Source organism: Pongo pygmaeus, chromosome 11 (genome assembly GCF_028885625.2).
Source record: "Pongo pygmaeus isolate AG05252 chromosome 11, NHGRI_mPonPyg2-v2.0_pri, whole genome shotgun sequence".
Taxonomy (NCBI): domain Eukaryota; kingdom Metazoa; phylum Chordata; class Mammalia; order Primates; family Hominidae; genus Pongo; species Pongo pygmaeus.
Genome location: NC_072384.2, coordinates 79,239,061 through 79,252,565, shown reverse-complemented (window position 1 = coordinate 79,252,565; position 13,505 = coordinate 79,239,061). Strand labels below are relative to the sequence as shown.

The 13,505-nt window shown below is 36.0% G+C and overlaps 1 protein-coding gene across 7 annotated transcripts in view; it reads left to right on the top strand.

Moving 5' to 3' along the window:
- Positions 1-13,505, top strand: part of ZNF385B (zinc finger protein 385B) — a 430,199-nt gene that overhangs the window by 302,463 nt on the left and 114,231 nt on the right. Inside the window, exon 1 of one of the 7 annotated variants that reach the window (XM_054477898.2) lies at positions 3,947-4,115. The exons of 5 other annotated variants lie outside the window; for them this stretch is intronic. The gene's annotated coding sequence lies outside the window, so the exon portion shown is untranslated. Of the gene's footprint in view, positions 1-3,946; positions 4,116-4,682; positions 4,729-13,505 lie in introns of those variants that run through there. One more of the 7 variants, XM_063647665.1, reaches the window with a different exon arrangement.

Here is a 13,505-nt window from a genome sequence, read left to right as displayed (position 1 = left end):
TATTTCCATGAAAAATGCTTCTGGATTCTAGAGTACTGACTTTAAGCCAAAATTAGGAACATACTTCATTTATAAGAGGTCTTAAACTTGTTTCTGTAGTTCTCATAATCCATGTACTCTTTGAAGATGATCATAATTATCAATGAGCAATAAAACCTTTAATCAGGTAGTATGCAGCAGCACAGTTCTTATATTAAAAACACAGATGCTATTCCCTTATGCCTACATTCACTCAACACATTCATTAAGTGCCTTCTCTGGGCAGGGCCCTAGACAAACAGCAGTAAATTAAGTCTGGTCTCTAAGCCAGAAGAGCTTAGAGCTCTTTGGGGAAGAAGACACATGCACAAGTAATACACAATCAACAGTCTTAAGTACTGTAATGAAGATGTAAATAAAATGCATTGCAGGTTATCAACAGTCTTAAGTACTGTAATGGAGATGTAAATAAAATGCGTTGCAGGTTCGGAGGACATCAAAATGCTTTCTTCTGAAAAAAGAGGGAAGGCTTCGTGGAAGAGATGACATTTAAAGTGTCACTTGAAAATGGAGAGAATTTAAAGGAGACAAAAAGGGAAGAGCATCCTGGGAGGCAAGATGGCATGAAAAAAGTGATAGAACTCAGAAAGTGTGTATATACAAGAACCAGCTAGTGCTTCATGCACTGAACATTTCTGGAGCAACTACCAAGTGTAAGGCACTGCCTAAGGGGCCAGAGACAAAAAGACAAATAAGATGTGGGGCCTGTCCCTTGAGAGAGAATTTGGTTTAATAAATCTTATAAAGTGTGAGGAAACAGTTTTCATTTAAGTTTGAGGATGGTGTTGGATACTGAACTGCGGCATTTGAATTGGATTCTATGGCGATGGTAATAATAATGCTCACCATTCACTAAACCCTTCAGTGTTCTAGCCACCATCGTAAGAAAATGTAGAAGGAAAATATTCCAGTGTACATTTTTGCCTAAATAATATTTGTTCATATATTTACTTCAGGGATTTATAGGAAATGCCCTATCTTCTTTCTATGAAGACAATTCTAGTAATTTCATATTGCTGGGTGTGGTCTCATTAACACCCTGTTGTAGTTAAAATGATATTATCAGATGAACATGTTACAAGATGAAACGAGATTAAAAATAAAACATTCCTTATTGTTTTTTTTTTAAAAAAAAGAATTTACATGTATTATTTCCTTCAGAGCTCCTCATGAGATATGAGAAAATTGGGGCTAAGTCAATTAATTTATGTAAGGTTTCCCAGCTGGTAAGTAGCCGAGTAGAGATTTAGACAGGTGCATAGTATTACAGAGCCTGTAACCCACTGAGGGAAGCCACAGGAGATGTTTGAGTAGGATAATGATTGATTTGAGCTGTTCTTCTTAAGAATTCATTTGACTACAAGGTGAATACAATGATTAAGGAATTATGCTTGTGAACAGCTAATGAGGACCTAAATGAAGGTAATGTCAATGGGTATGAAAAAGGAAAGGAGGTGACAGATGTCATAAAGCTTTCTAACTGGATTCAGGCACAAGGAAGAGGGAGAAGTCAAATACAGCTTCAAGTTTTAGAGTCTGCATGTAAGGAAGTAAAGACCAGCAGAGAAGAAATATCCTTTAGGGAGTGAGGTGAGGGGATAGGGGCAGGGAGGCTGGGATAAGTAGTTTAATTTTATACAAGTTGAGCTTGAGGTGCCAATGGGATACAGGTGGGAGGGAAAATGCAAAAGTTAAGGTTAGAAATACAAAAGGTGAGCTTGGAAAAGAGGTGATTTAGAAATGGGATTATACTCTACCAATGGTAGAGAGGTCAAGGAGGACTGATAGAGGCCTTCAGAGCCCTAGTTTTATTTTGCTGGAGAAATCATAAGCCAGATTACAGTGTTTATGAAGTGAGGGGATAGTAAAAAATAAAGGAAAGGTAGGCTACTCTAAAAGAAGTTAAAAGGTAAGAGCAAATAGTTGTTAGACTAAGAGGCTAACAAGAATGAAGCAAGTTTTGTTTCCTTAAGAATGGACTGACTAAAGGAAGATAGTGATTGATAGGGTAAGGTCTTATAGAGAGGGCAGGCTGCATTAACTAACTAAAGGTGATGACTTAGCTAGGTAAGAGATGCCTGGTGCCTCCTTTGGATCCATCCAAGCTCTTCTCATCTTTTAGATAACCACTTAAATGTCACCTCTCTGTGGAGCCTCTGTCTCTCCTGTAGTTTTCCCCATAGAGGCTTAAGTGTTCCTTATCCCATTCTCCCACTGGTCTTAGTACATACCTGCACTATGGACCAGTGGTTCTCAAACATCAGCATGTTTCAGGTCATGTAGGGGGCCGGCTAAAACACAGATTACTGGGCCCCATCCCCAGTGTTTATGATTCTGTAGATCTGGAGTGAGGCCTCAGAATTTGCTTTTCTAACAAGTCCTCAGGTGATGCTGATGCTGCTGGTCTGAGGACCACACTTTGTGTACTACTGAACTAAACTAAAAATATGTGAGACGCACAAATAAAGAGCTTGGGAGTTCAAGGATGCACTAGTATTCCAGACCTGGAAATGTTCTAGAAAAAATACTCCAAGAATCACTCATGATTCAACAGCAGGTAAGAAAGAATGAAATACTTCTTCATGAAAGAAAAATATTTTGAAGAGGCCATCAGCATAATCTCTACAGAGCAGAGGTTTCTTAGGGGAGAGCTATCATAGATGACGACTTTTTTTTAAGTGAAAACCACAGCCATGACTATAATTATACTGTAATCATAAGGAGTGCCCAATTGTTATTTGGGGGGAAATAAGTATAGAGCTAGCATACTATGTTTCATTTAGAATAGTCTTTTGTTATTATTCATAACTTAGATGATTGAGACTGGAAAAAATGTACCATTTCTAAGAGCTGGTTTTATAATTACCATTTTCTCTGCTGCATCTAATTATTCACTTAGGTTTACCTGTCCCTGATAGTTACTGTGCAAATCTGACATAAGCAGATATACTAAATCTCAGAACTTGGATAAATATAATTTTTTCTGTACGTCACTAAAGTGTTGGCTGTGGTTAGCAAATGTGCTAAGTTGCCCAACCAAAGGTGCAAAATCCTTCCTGACATTTGCAAGCATCAGTCATTTCAAGTTTCTTTTATTCATTCAAATGCCCACTAAGCTAACTCATCAGTATCAATGACAATCAGCTTAGCATAAGCAAAACAACCATTCAGTCATAGCCACACTGTGTAACATGGATATATCAGATGTTTTATTCTGACAACATGGTCAGATGCCACTAGATGCAAAGTTAAATTAATTAAATATGAGAGCAAATAATAAATCATTTTAGTTCCAAGCATGTATAACTTCAATTTTACCATAATACCCTATATAACTGAAATTAGGTTTTTGAGTTGAGATGCATACACATCCCTATTAATTTTATCAACATCAAATTGACATCTGCTCTAGTCTTTTTGAACTATATGAATCTTTATTTAAAACCTAAAAATCCATGGGAAAGGAAACAAATTCTTCAGGCCTAATAGAATGCAAATAAATTATTCTAGTCTAACACAATATAAATAAAGTTCGTTGTGAGAACACATTCTTTTTGAAATAAAAAGCAATTTTAAAAGATTTAGTTGCCCACCTGAGGGGGAATAATCCCTTGACATATAAGTGATACTGAAAATTCCAAACTGTTATGATAAGTAGATATTTTGAGATAATTGAATTCCTTTGTTAGGAGGGAGATGTGGGTGTCAGTTTGCTTTATTTCCATTTTACTATGACAGAGTGGTAGTTTTTGAGTAGCTGGGAGATACTCAGAAAAATTACGTGAAAGAAAGCCACTTGTCAGTCTTTTAGGATATATTTGGTTCTGTGTCATCAGAAGGTTTTCTGTCCTCTCCCTGGAATCAAGTTGCAAACACGATCCTCAATAGTAATCAGAGCTAAGCGGCAATTACAGGACGTATGATTTGTGCAGAAGCACTGCCTGCCGGCTGTTTCCTAGCACCACATTTCACAGGAGCACCAGGTTGAGATGATGGAATTATTTACTTTTAAATGTAACATCTCGTACAATGCTCAAATGCAGACGTGAACGTGGACTGTAACCTTAAAAACAAAGGTAAGCACTGCTAACTGACCCACATTTACATCTTAAGGAACTTTCTTATGAAATATGTGACAAAAATATAAAACAGGTCAAATGAATTTCAGAAAAAGAGAAAAGTATCAGAATTAAGACAAATAGAATTTGCTAATTTCGCAACTCCTTTGTCTAATGGTATCTTGATTTTCCTAGCCTGCTTGTATTTCATTTGTACTATTGAGCCACTTTACTAACTATAATGATGAGGTAACTGATTTCCCACATTTCTTTAATCTTTATGAGCTACTGTTCCCCTTTCTTTCAGAGTTTGTGTCGGAATAACTACTAGGTAAAAATGAGATTCATGTTCAATCCAACTATGTTAGAACTCGCTCTCCTTTTTATCTTCCTTTCAGAAAGTATATTTAAGCTGTTGATTATACATGTCCAAGAATCCACATTCAGATTGACAGAATAGTGGCTGGTAGCCTGTAATCAAATTGAGTGACGTGGGTGATTTGCACTCTTGTCACATGATTTTTATGATAGGCACCGTTTCAAGTTTTAATGTTCCATCTAGTTCACGTCAAAGCTCAATGGTTTCGTGTTTGTTTAGACCCTTGGGCATAGAAATCTCTCTGGAAACCAGGTAAGTTTAGCTCCTCAAGAGGGAGTATTGTCTGTTATAAGAGTAGGTATAATTTGTATGTATACAATAGGTACTTGTGAAATTCTCATTTCTATTTTAATGTTATCACTTTATTTTCCCCCACCTTTTATTTCCCTCACCTTACTTCCCACCTTTTATTTCCCCCACCTTACTCCCCACCTTTTGTTTCCCCCACCTTACTCCCCACCTTTTTTTTTTCAATTTTGCCATTTGTAAAACATGGGTAAATATATTATTAGAAAAGGACTTAAGAACTCTTGGCACCAGGAAGTTGTCGTTATCTCATAGTCTCCAGTGGGATTTCAGGTGGTTTGAAAAATATTGAAAGAGCATTGACTTCTTTTATTCTATCTTATTCATGGGTTAGAGGTGTAAACACTGAGGGTTCAGTGGACTTGCAAAAAATGAATAGGTTAAAGCCAGAAATGGCTTAATTTTTCCAAGGCCCTTGAGACACTGATGTGTGACCTCTTGGCAGACAATGTTGCTCAGTTTAGTTATTACATACCTGACTTAGGGAAAATTTTTTGTAGTGCTATATTCATCATGGCCTTTGTTTTCTATGTTTGCTTTTCATAGAATTATTTATCCCAAGCATCATTTTCTTCATTAGAAAAACACGGGATGATCATAAGCCATGTAAAGTTTAGAAAACTACTTATGGTGGTGTGCGTAAAATGTATGTAAAAAGCTATTTAATATATGTAAAAGCATCTTGTGCTGTCCAATGAAATGGTATAGTATTTGTATAACCCAGGACACAGTGATGAATTTCCGTAAAAATATACCGTAAAATTCTATGGTGCACTCAAGTTTCTAACTTGTCCCTCTCCTTCACATGTATGGCAGATACCATCGTGGGAGCACGTAATAAAAACAATCCTCAGTTGTTGCAATTGACATGACTACTGGAGACAGAACTAGAGATATGGTCTAATTTGTTAAATCTTGTCACAGGGACAAACTTGTCCTGATACTACAATAATCTTGCTATTAATCTTTTGATTTATAGAAGCAAATATTAAAAACAAAACTAATACAATGTAGTTGCAAAATAAGGCAAATGACAAATTTTATGAGTGCTTTCTAGTTCCCTGGAAGTATTATGGGGGGAGCCAAATACAAAGAGATGAAAGAGGCACACAGATAGGTACACAGATGTACAGAAACAGAGAGAGACAGACAGAGATGCTACATACAGGAGAGAAATAGGAGAGATGAGAGAGACAGAAAAGACAGGTGGGAAAGAGGGAGACTATGGAAACAGTGATTAGAGAGAGTTAGAGAAAGAGGGTGTTAGATAAAAAGAGACAGAGATACAAGTCAATCAAAGTTTGGAAAGTTGTAGAGATTGTGCAGTTTTGGAACTTTGGATTCTTTTTGCATTTCTTTTAGCTGGAAACATGCTTCCTCAAGTTAAATACATTGAGCACTAGGTCCATTTTTGTGAATTGTTTACTTTCCTTTGGTGTCTTTTAAAGCCAAGGGAATTAACAGTCTGTTTGAAGTTCAGAAGAGACCAATAGTTAAAACAAATGTTTTAAAAGAAAATATTTCCATTCCTTTGTTTCTTTATAAAGCAAATCATTGAAAAGGAAAATAATGAGTGCTGTGAAGAAATGCTCTACTTTCAGTGGGACTTCTTATGAAAAAGTCATTATGGCCTTGACTTTTGGTGTTCATTGCTGGGATAGGAGGGAATTATTTGGGGAGTCAAAATGAAATTCCATATAAAGAATATTATTCAGATTTTAAAAAGAAGATCCTACCATTTGCAACAACATGGATGGGACTGGAAGACATTACGTTAAATGAAATAAGCCAGAAAAAAAAATACTGCATGATCTCTCTTATATGTAGACTTTTTAAAAATGTCAAATATATAGAAACAGAGAATAGAAAGGTGGCTGTCAGACTGTGGGAGAGAGGGGAATATGGGGAGATGTAGGCCAATATTGGCAAAAGGTAGAAAGTTGTAATTATGTAGGATGACTATATCTAGAGATCTAAGGTACAGCATGAGGACAGTAGTTAATATTATTTTGTATGTTAGAAAATTTCTAAGAGTGGATTTTAGGTACTCTTACCACACACACAAGTAACCGTGTGAGATAATGGATGTGTCAAATTGCTTTACTATAGTGATCACTTCACTATATATATATATATGTATATATATATATGCATCAAAATATCACATTGTACACCATAAATTTTATATGATTTTTAGAAAAGAACCTGACAGTCAAGTTGTAAAGTAAAAATTTTGATGACTATGTTAAAAAATAAAAAGAAATTTCATATAAGAAAGTCTGGTACAAGGTCAGTATAATAGTACAAGAGTAACGTGATGCACAGGGCCGGGGCAGTCATTTATGATGAGGGCCTTCATGTGCAGAAAATACCTGGGTGTTCATTGGAGATGTTTTGCACATTGCTAGTGCCCCAGAAGCTGGCTACCTGACTGAAGCAAGTAGCATCAGTTTCTAGGATGTCAGGACAATGGCAGAGTTTCAAGAAGCCAGGCCAACTATTGGCCCAATCTGTTAAATACCCACTAGAGACCTTTTAGAGTACAAGCATTCCCTGGGTCACAGAACACTCCATGTTTCTCAGGAAAAGGGTGAGCTCACATTGTCTTCCAGTCACCCACAGGAGTGTTTGAAGAACTCAGATGCCCTGCTTCACTAGGTTGTTCCTGCTCATGCAGTTTTTGCTCTACTCTACTTCATTTTATACAGATTTCTGTCATACAATGAAGAGGCGAAAGGGAAGAAAATCATTTTGGGAGTAAGATATTAGGAAATTTCTAACAAGAAATTCATACTAATTCTAATCCACTTTGCAAAACTAAGCCAAACTCACTGCTCTTTCTTCCTTCTCCAGATCATCCCTCACCACTTTTCCCATTGTAGCTCCAATTTTACCCCATACTCACAGTCTCTGCTCACTCTGGCCTTGGCATGGCCAGATCAGGCACCCCATACCAGGTTTCCATAAGGATGGAACAGGGGCTTTCATGCTGTTTGCACAGCAACCTTGGCTGCCAGGTGGAAGCCATCTCTGCCGCTCCTGGGTGAGAATGGCTTATTTGCTGATGGAGGACCAAGAGTGGCCTTTTCTATGATGGCCATCATGACTATCATACTTTACTAGAATTTTTTATGAACACTCTATAGTGCATTGTAATTCTGGTGGCCTTGGGATACATATGCAAAAAGGGTTTAGAGCAGATTTTACTGTTTCTATTTATTCCCAAGTTGTGCTTTCTGGGATTTTATTACTTTTTGTTGTTATTTTTAACATGGGCACCTACTTTTGAATAGCTATGAAGTGTTTGGTTAAAATTTAAGCTAAAGAAACCTTTTTTCTCTGCCAAAGTGGGAGTAGAAAGCACTAGCAGAGCAAATATTAACTCTGTTTTCTCAAATTGAACAAGCTTGGGGTGGGGGAAATATCCTTTTACAAAGGATAATTTGTATAAACCACTATTCTTTTCTTTTCCCTCCTTTTGTTTCTTAAATACCACAGCCTAGACATTGAAAGCAGGAACTGAAATTCTCTGAAACTAGGAGAAAAAACATTTTGTGCCCTAGAGCTAGAATTTATAGCAGCAGCTGGGTGCACTGACCTCAGAGTTGCTGTATCCAGATCCCTTTAGCCTGGCTCTTAGTGTGAACTGCAGAGGAGAGGCCTAAAGACAGAGCCAGAGGTCTAAATAGGCCTGCTGCTTTGATCTCAAATAGAAGGTCAGTTGCCATTACTTGAAAAAATGTGTCTTCTCAGATAGCATTTTTGTCGTTGTGATTCTGAAAGTACTTCGGTATAAAAACCAACAACACAAATGTGAGTGTGCCTCCTACCATGAGGCTATTTAAATTAGTTATATTGATCCAAACAGTATGGTTAAAGCATAGTTGTAATGAGCTTTGTTCATCTCTTTTTTTCCCCATTGGGAATATTAAAAGAAGTATTAAAATGAGGCATTATACTGGGGATTCCAAAAGCAGGGAGGGAGTGAGAGGGGCAAGGGTTGAAAGCCTATCAGGTACTATGTTCATTACTTGGGCAACAGGATCATTAGCAGCCCAAACCTCAGCATCATACAATATACACATTATATAAACCTATACATGTACCCTATGAATCTAAAACATATACGTATATATGTGTTATATACGTATATGTTTTATATATATAATAAAATAAAATGAACTGTTATAATCAATCTTGTGCTACTTTATAAATTGGAAAGAAATGTTGGCTTTTGGCCACACTGGCTTTTCTTTCATTGAATTTCTCCCATTAATCATGTTGATAAAACAGTAAAATTAAAATCTCATTTAATTAAATGAATACTCTCTTTAAAATTTCAGTCAAAATTGAAAAAGAAAACACACCAAATGCTAATCTTGAATTTGTAAAGAAGGTAATGATGACAATATAAGATTCTTGTACATCTTTGATTGTACAGACTTAAATATTCAAAACAGTGTTCATGGGCACGGAGCTCTAGGTTTGGTTCTAGCATCAGTCAGGTACCATGGTAGATTAAGCTCTCCAAATCCCATTTTTGTTATACAAAATGAAGGGTAGATTCCTAAATTATGCTTACCTCTAAAATTGTATCAAATATAATTCTTTTAGAACTATTCAGTGACTTGAGTAACATTGTTACACTTTTCCTGGGAAAAATTGTATTTTTTAGGGAGGTTTCCAAAATAAATGATAGTTCTGCACTGCCATTAGGTCTTTATCATGCTATAGACTGCCATCTTAACTGCCAATTGTTAGATTTTATAGACTCAGAGTTCTAGATATACATTTTTCTTTTTGGCATCACTAGGGTCTGTGTTAGTCTCCCCTATTCACCTCCTAAATTCAGCAAGGAAGCATCAGCATCAGAGACAACACATAGTTCCTCTGTTTGTAATAGAAAGAGGCTTCAGACTTCAAGAAAGGGTCTTAATGCCATTGAGGAGAGTCACCAGGCAAATGTAGCTCAGGACCATCGCCCCACGTCTTTTTGCCAGTAAATTTCATCAGGCGCTGTGACCTCCCAATTCGTTCTCGACCTCAGACAATTTTAGTAAAGCCCTGTCTGGAGATAATTTTGGCTTCTCCAAAGACTTAGTAATTTAGAAACTAAGCACATGACATTCCCTTTTGATAAGTCAGGTGTTTAAAAATTATTGCAGAAAACTTGAGAAAGCATTTGTTAGAATACCGTTTTTTCTTCTTTCAATTTCCTTTTTTTGCATGATCATGCTTAATACTATTGGGTTATAAGCTGAGAAACTACGATAAAGGAAAAATATTTTAAATTCAGTTTTAACCCCCATAAATTTATTTAAATTCTTAAATTCTCATACTTTTCAACGCTGCTTTGAGAAAGAATTGCAGCCAGTGAAATATGTCACATTTGACCAAACTATAGTTTGTACAGTATAGCAAATAAATCTTATCCATTTTTTTAACAACACTTAAATGTAAGAAATCCAAGTGGGCAAGATATTCAGGTATAAATGAATCACCACTTGGCTGTACATGTTCTATTGCCACAGCATCTGAAAAGCCATCTGTTGCATCTCGGTGAAAGATTCATCGTTTTGTATAAAAGCTGGCGTATTACTACAAAACCCAAAGGACATTGTGGCTTTAAATCCCTCCTGATGCGGCTTCTCTGATGTTTTTTGATGCGGCACTTCATTATTGCTTATCACCTTCAGTGCAATGCTCAAAAGGATTTATTTTTAAATGTAACATTCTGCCAGGCTGCTGCCATGGTGGCTGCTGTCAGACCTCTTTAGGGAGAACCCTGAGCTTCCCTAAGGGAAATTCAGGTGCGTAACTGCCAATTGTTAGATTTTATAGACTCAGAGTTCTAGATATACGTTTTTCTCTTTGGCATCACTAGAGTCTGTGTTAGTCTCCCCTATTCACTTCCTAAATTCAGCAAGGAAGCATCAGCATTAAAGAGAAATTTTATTTGCTCACAAATCATTTTGAGCAAAAAATCAAGCTGGCAGTGGAAAAAAAAGAACTCAAAAAGCATCATCGTCATCCTAAAACTATACAAACTTGACAGTATTTGAAGGTATTCTTATTGGGAAATTTTGCCTATGTTTGTCAAAACATTTTATTAGAATTAATAGCATTGACTGCATTTTTTAAAAATTCTGCTCATTTATAACATACAGAAAAGTGCACATAAGTGTGCAGTTGAATGAATGTACACAAATATAGCATACATGTGTAGCTGGCCCCCAGATCAAGGAAAGAACATTTCTGGCATCCGGGAAGACACTCTGAATGCCCTGTTTTAGTCATCTCACCCTCCACCTCATCCCATCCTTTCTATAAGGAAAGTCACTATCCTAACAGAATAAATTACTTTGCCTGGTTTTATACTTTATATAAATGGTATCATACAGCATGTACTCCTTTATTTTAGTTCTTTTTTTCAACGTTATGCTTGCAAGATCTATTGGTTGTTGCATGTAAGTATGTGCCATTTGTTCTCATCATTGTATGTCATGGCATGAATGTTTCATCGTGCAAACATACAAAAATTATTCTTTCTATTGTTGATAGATTAACTGGCTAGTTTCCAGTTTGGGGCTATTATGAAGAATATTGCCATAAGCGTTCTAGTACAAATCATTTTTGTTAGGTATATACCTAGAAGTGAAATTTCTGGGTCATAGGGTATTTATATATTCAGCTTAAATAGATATTGCCAAGTAGTTTTTCAAAGTAGCTGTGACAATTTACGCTTTAATATAGAGTTCTAGTTGCTCTGTATCCTTGTTGACACTTAATATTATCTTCATCTTTCTTCATCAAATTGAACCATTCTTGTGGATATGTAGTGATATCTCATTGTAGTTGTAATTCACATATTCCTAACTACTAATGAAGTTAAACACCGTTTTTGTATGTTTATTGGCCATTTTAATATATGCTTTTGTGAAATATCCAAGTCTTTTGCCCATTTATCTAGTGTTATCATTTCCTTATTGATCTGTAGGAGTTCTACATTCTTACTAATAGAATATATTCATCAATTTTTTTCTTTTATGATTAGCATTTTTGTTTCCTGTTTAAGAGACCTTCGCTTAGTCCAGGGTCACAAAGATACTCTGTTTTTCTATTTTCAGTTTTACCTTTTAATCCAGAAACCCTAAGAATACCTTGAAAGCCTAAAAAAAGTTAACTTCAACATGTTCTGTTTTCTCTATACTTTTTGTTTATACAGTTCCCCTCCACCATTCTTCCATATATACCTCTCAAAACACAAGCCATTCCTCAGTTTATCTTAAGAGATATCTCATCTGTGGAAACATTTATGAACCCCATTTATGAACCAGATGCAATTTCTTTCTCTCTTGAACCTACTTAACATTTTTTTGATAACACATGACCCCTGCCATTTATGGTAAGTATTAATAGATTTAATTATTCATGCTCTCCTGGGATATGGGATAGTGTCAAGGATTAGGAGTAGTTAGTAACCACAGTAACTGAAGCTTATACAATACTGGCTATGTATCAGGCACAGGTTGAGGCAATTTGCATAGAAAAATCTCAATTAGTTTTCCCACCCATTCTATGCTATAGCTACTCTTATTTTTCTTAATTATAGAAAAGACAATGGAGGTATAAATAAGTAAAATAACTTGTCCAAGGTTGCACAAGAAAGCAGTGCTCCCAGGAGCCTTCAGCTTCTAACATATCTGTCTCCTGAGTTGGTGCTTTTAACAGGTGTAGAACAGTGTTGCCTGTGTCATCTTAATTTAAAAAAAAAATTTAAGGCTTGATTCTGTGCTCAAAAAATTGAGGGAAGAAATTTTTTCTGCCTAGATGTCCACAGTGCCTGTTAGTATATTAAAAACTCTGAGATGCATTGCAGAAAAGAACCGCTTTAAGCTTTGTTGAAGCAACATTTTCTAAATGTATTTGACGACAGAATCTTTTTCATGTAACAGCTTTACATGTAACCTACTTTAGGGAATGATGACATGGGCTTTAAAATCAGATGGACAGGAATTTGGACCCAGGCTTTGCCACATACTGAGTGATTTTAATCACTCTAAACCTCACCTTTCTCATCTGTAAAATGGGAATAATAATATAAATATCATAGAGTTGCATTATAATTTAATAAGAATAAGGGACATAAATCACTTAGCACGTCACCTGGCATGCAGTAAAATCTCATTAACTGGTAGCAGTTGTTATTATTATTTTCTTATCTTAAAAAGTAAAATAAGTTCTGACACACTTCATAATCCCTGTAGTTAGCACTGCGCCTTGTTAGTCCCTCATAAGTATTTATTGAATCAAATAATACTATTATTTGGGGAAGATTCTTTTTAGATAAATATATTCATTATATGTCTTGGTTATTTAAGTATCAGATACTACACTAAGGTCAAATAAGTTTCAACTAATTCCCAGTTGAATACTATATCTGTTTGGAGGTCCAGTATTTTAAATCTCTCAGGTTTATGGTAAAATGCTTCTCCCTCAGCTGGAGAATGTATCTATATGACTGGAGTGTTCTCACCTATACAATTTGGTGACCATAGCATGGTAGTGAAAAGCAGAATTCAGAAATTAAATAGCCTGGGTTCTAATTCTGGCTCCTCTACATACAAACTATATGAAGTTGGGCTTAATCTCTCTGTGCCTCAGTTTCTCATCTGTAAAATGGGGCTAATACCTTGTTAATCAGATTGCGAGGACTAAATATG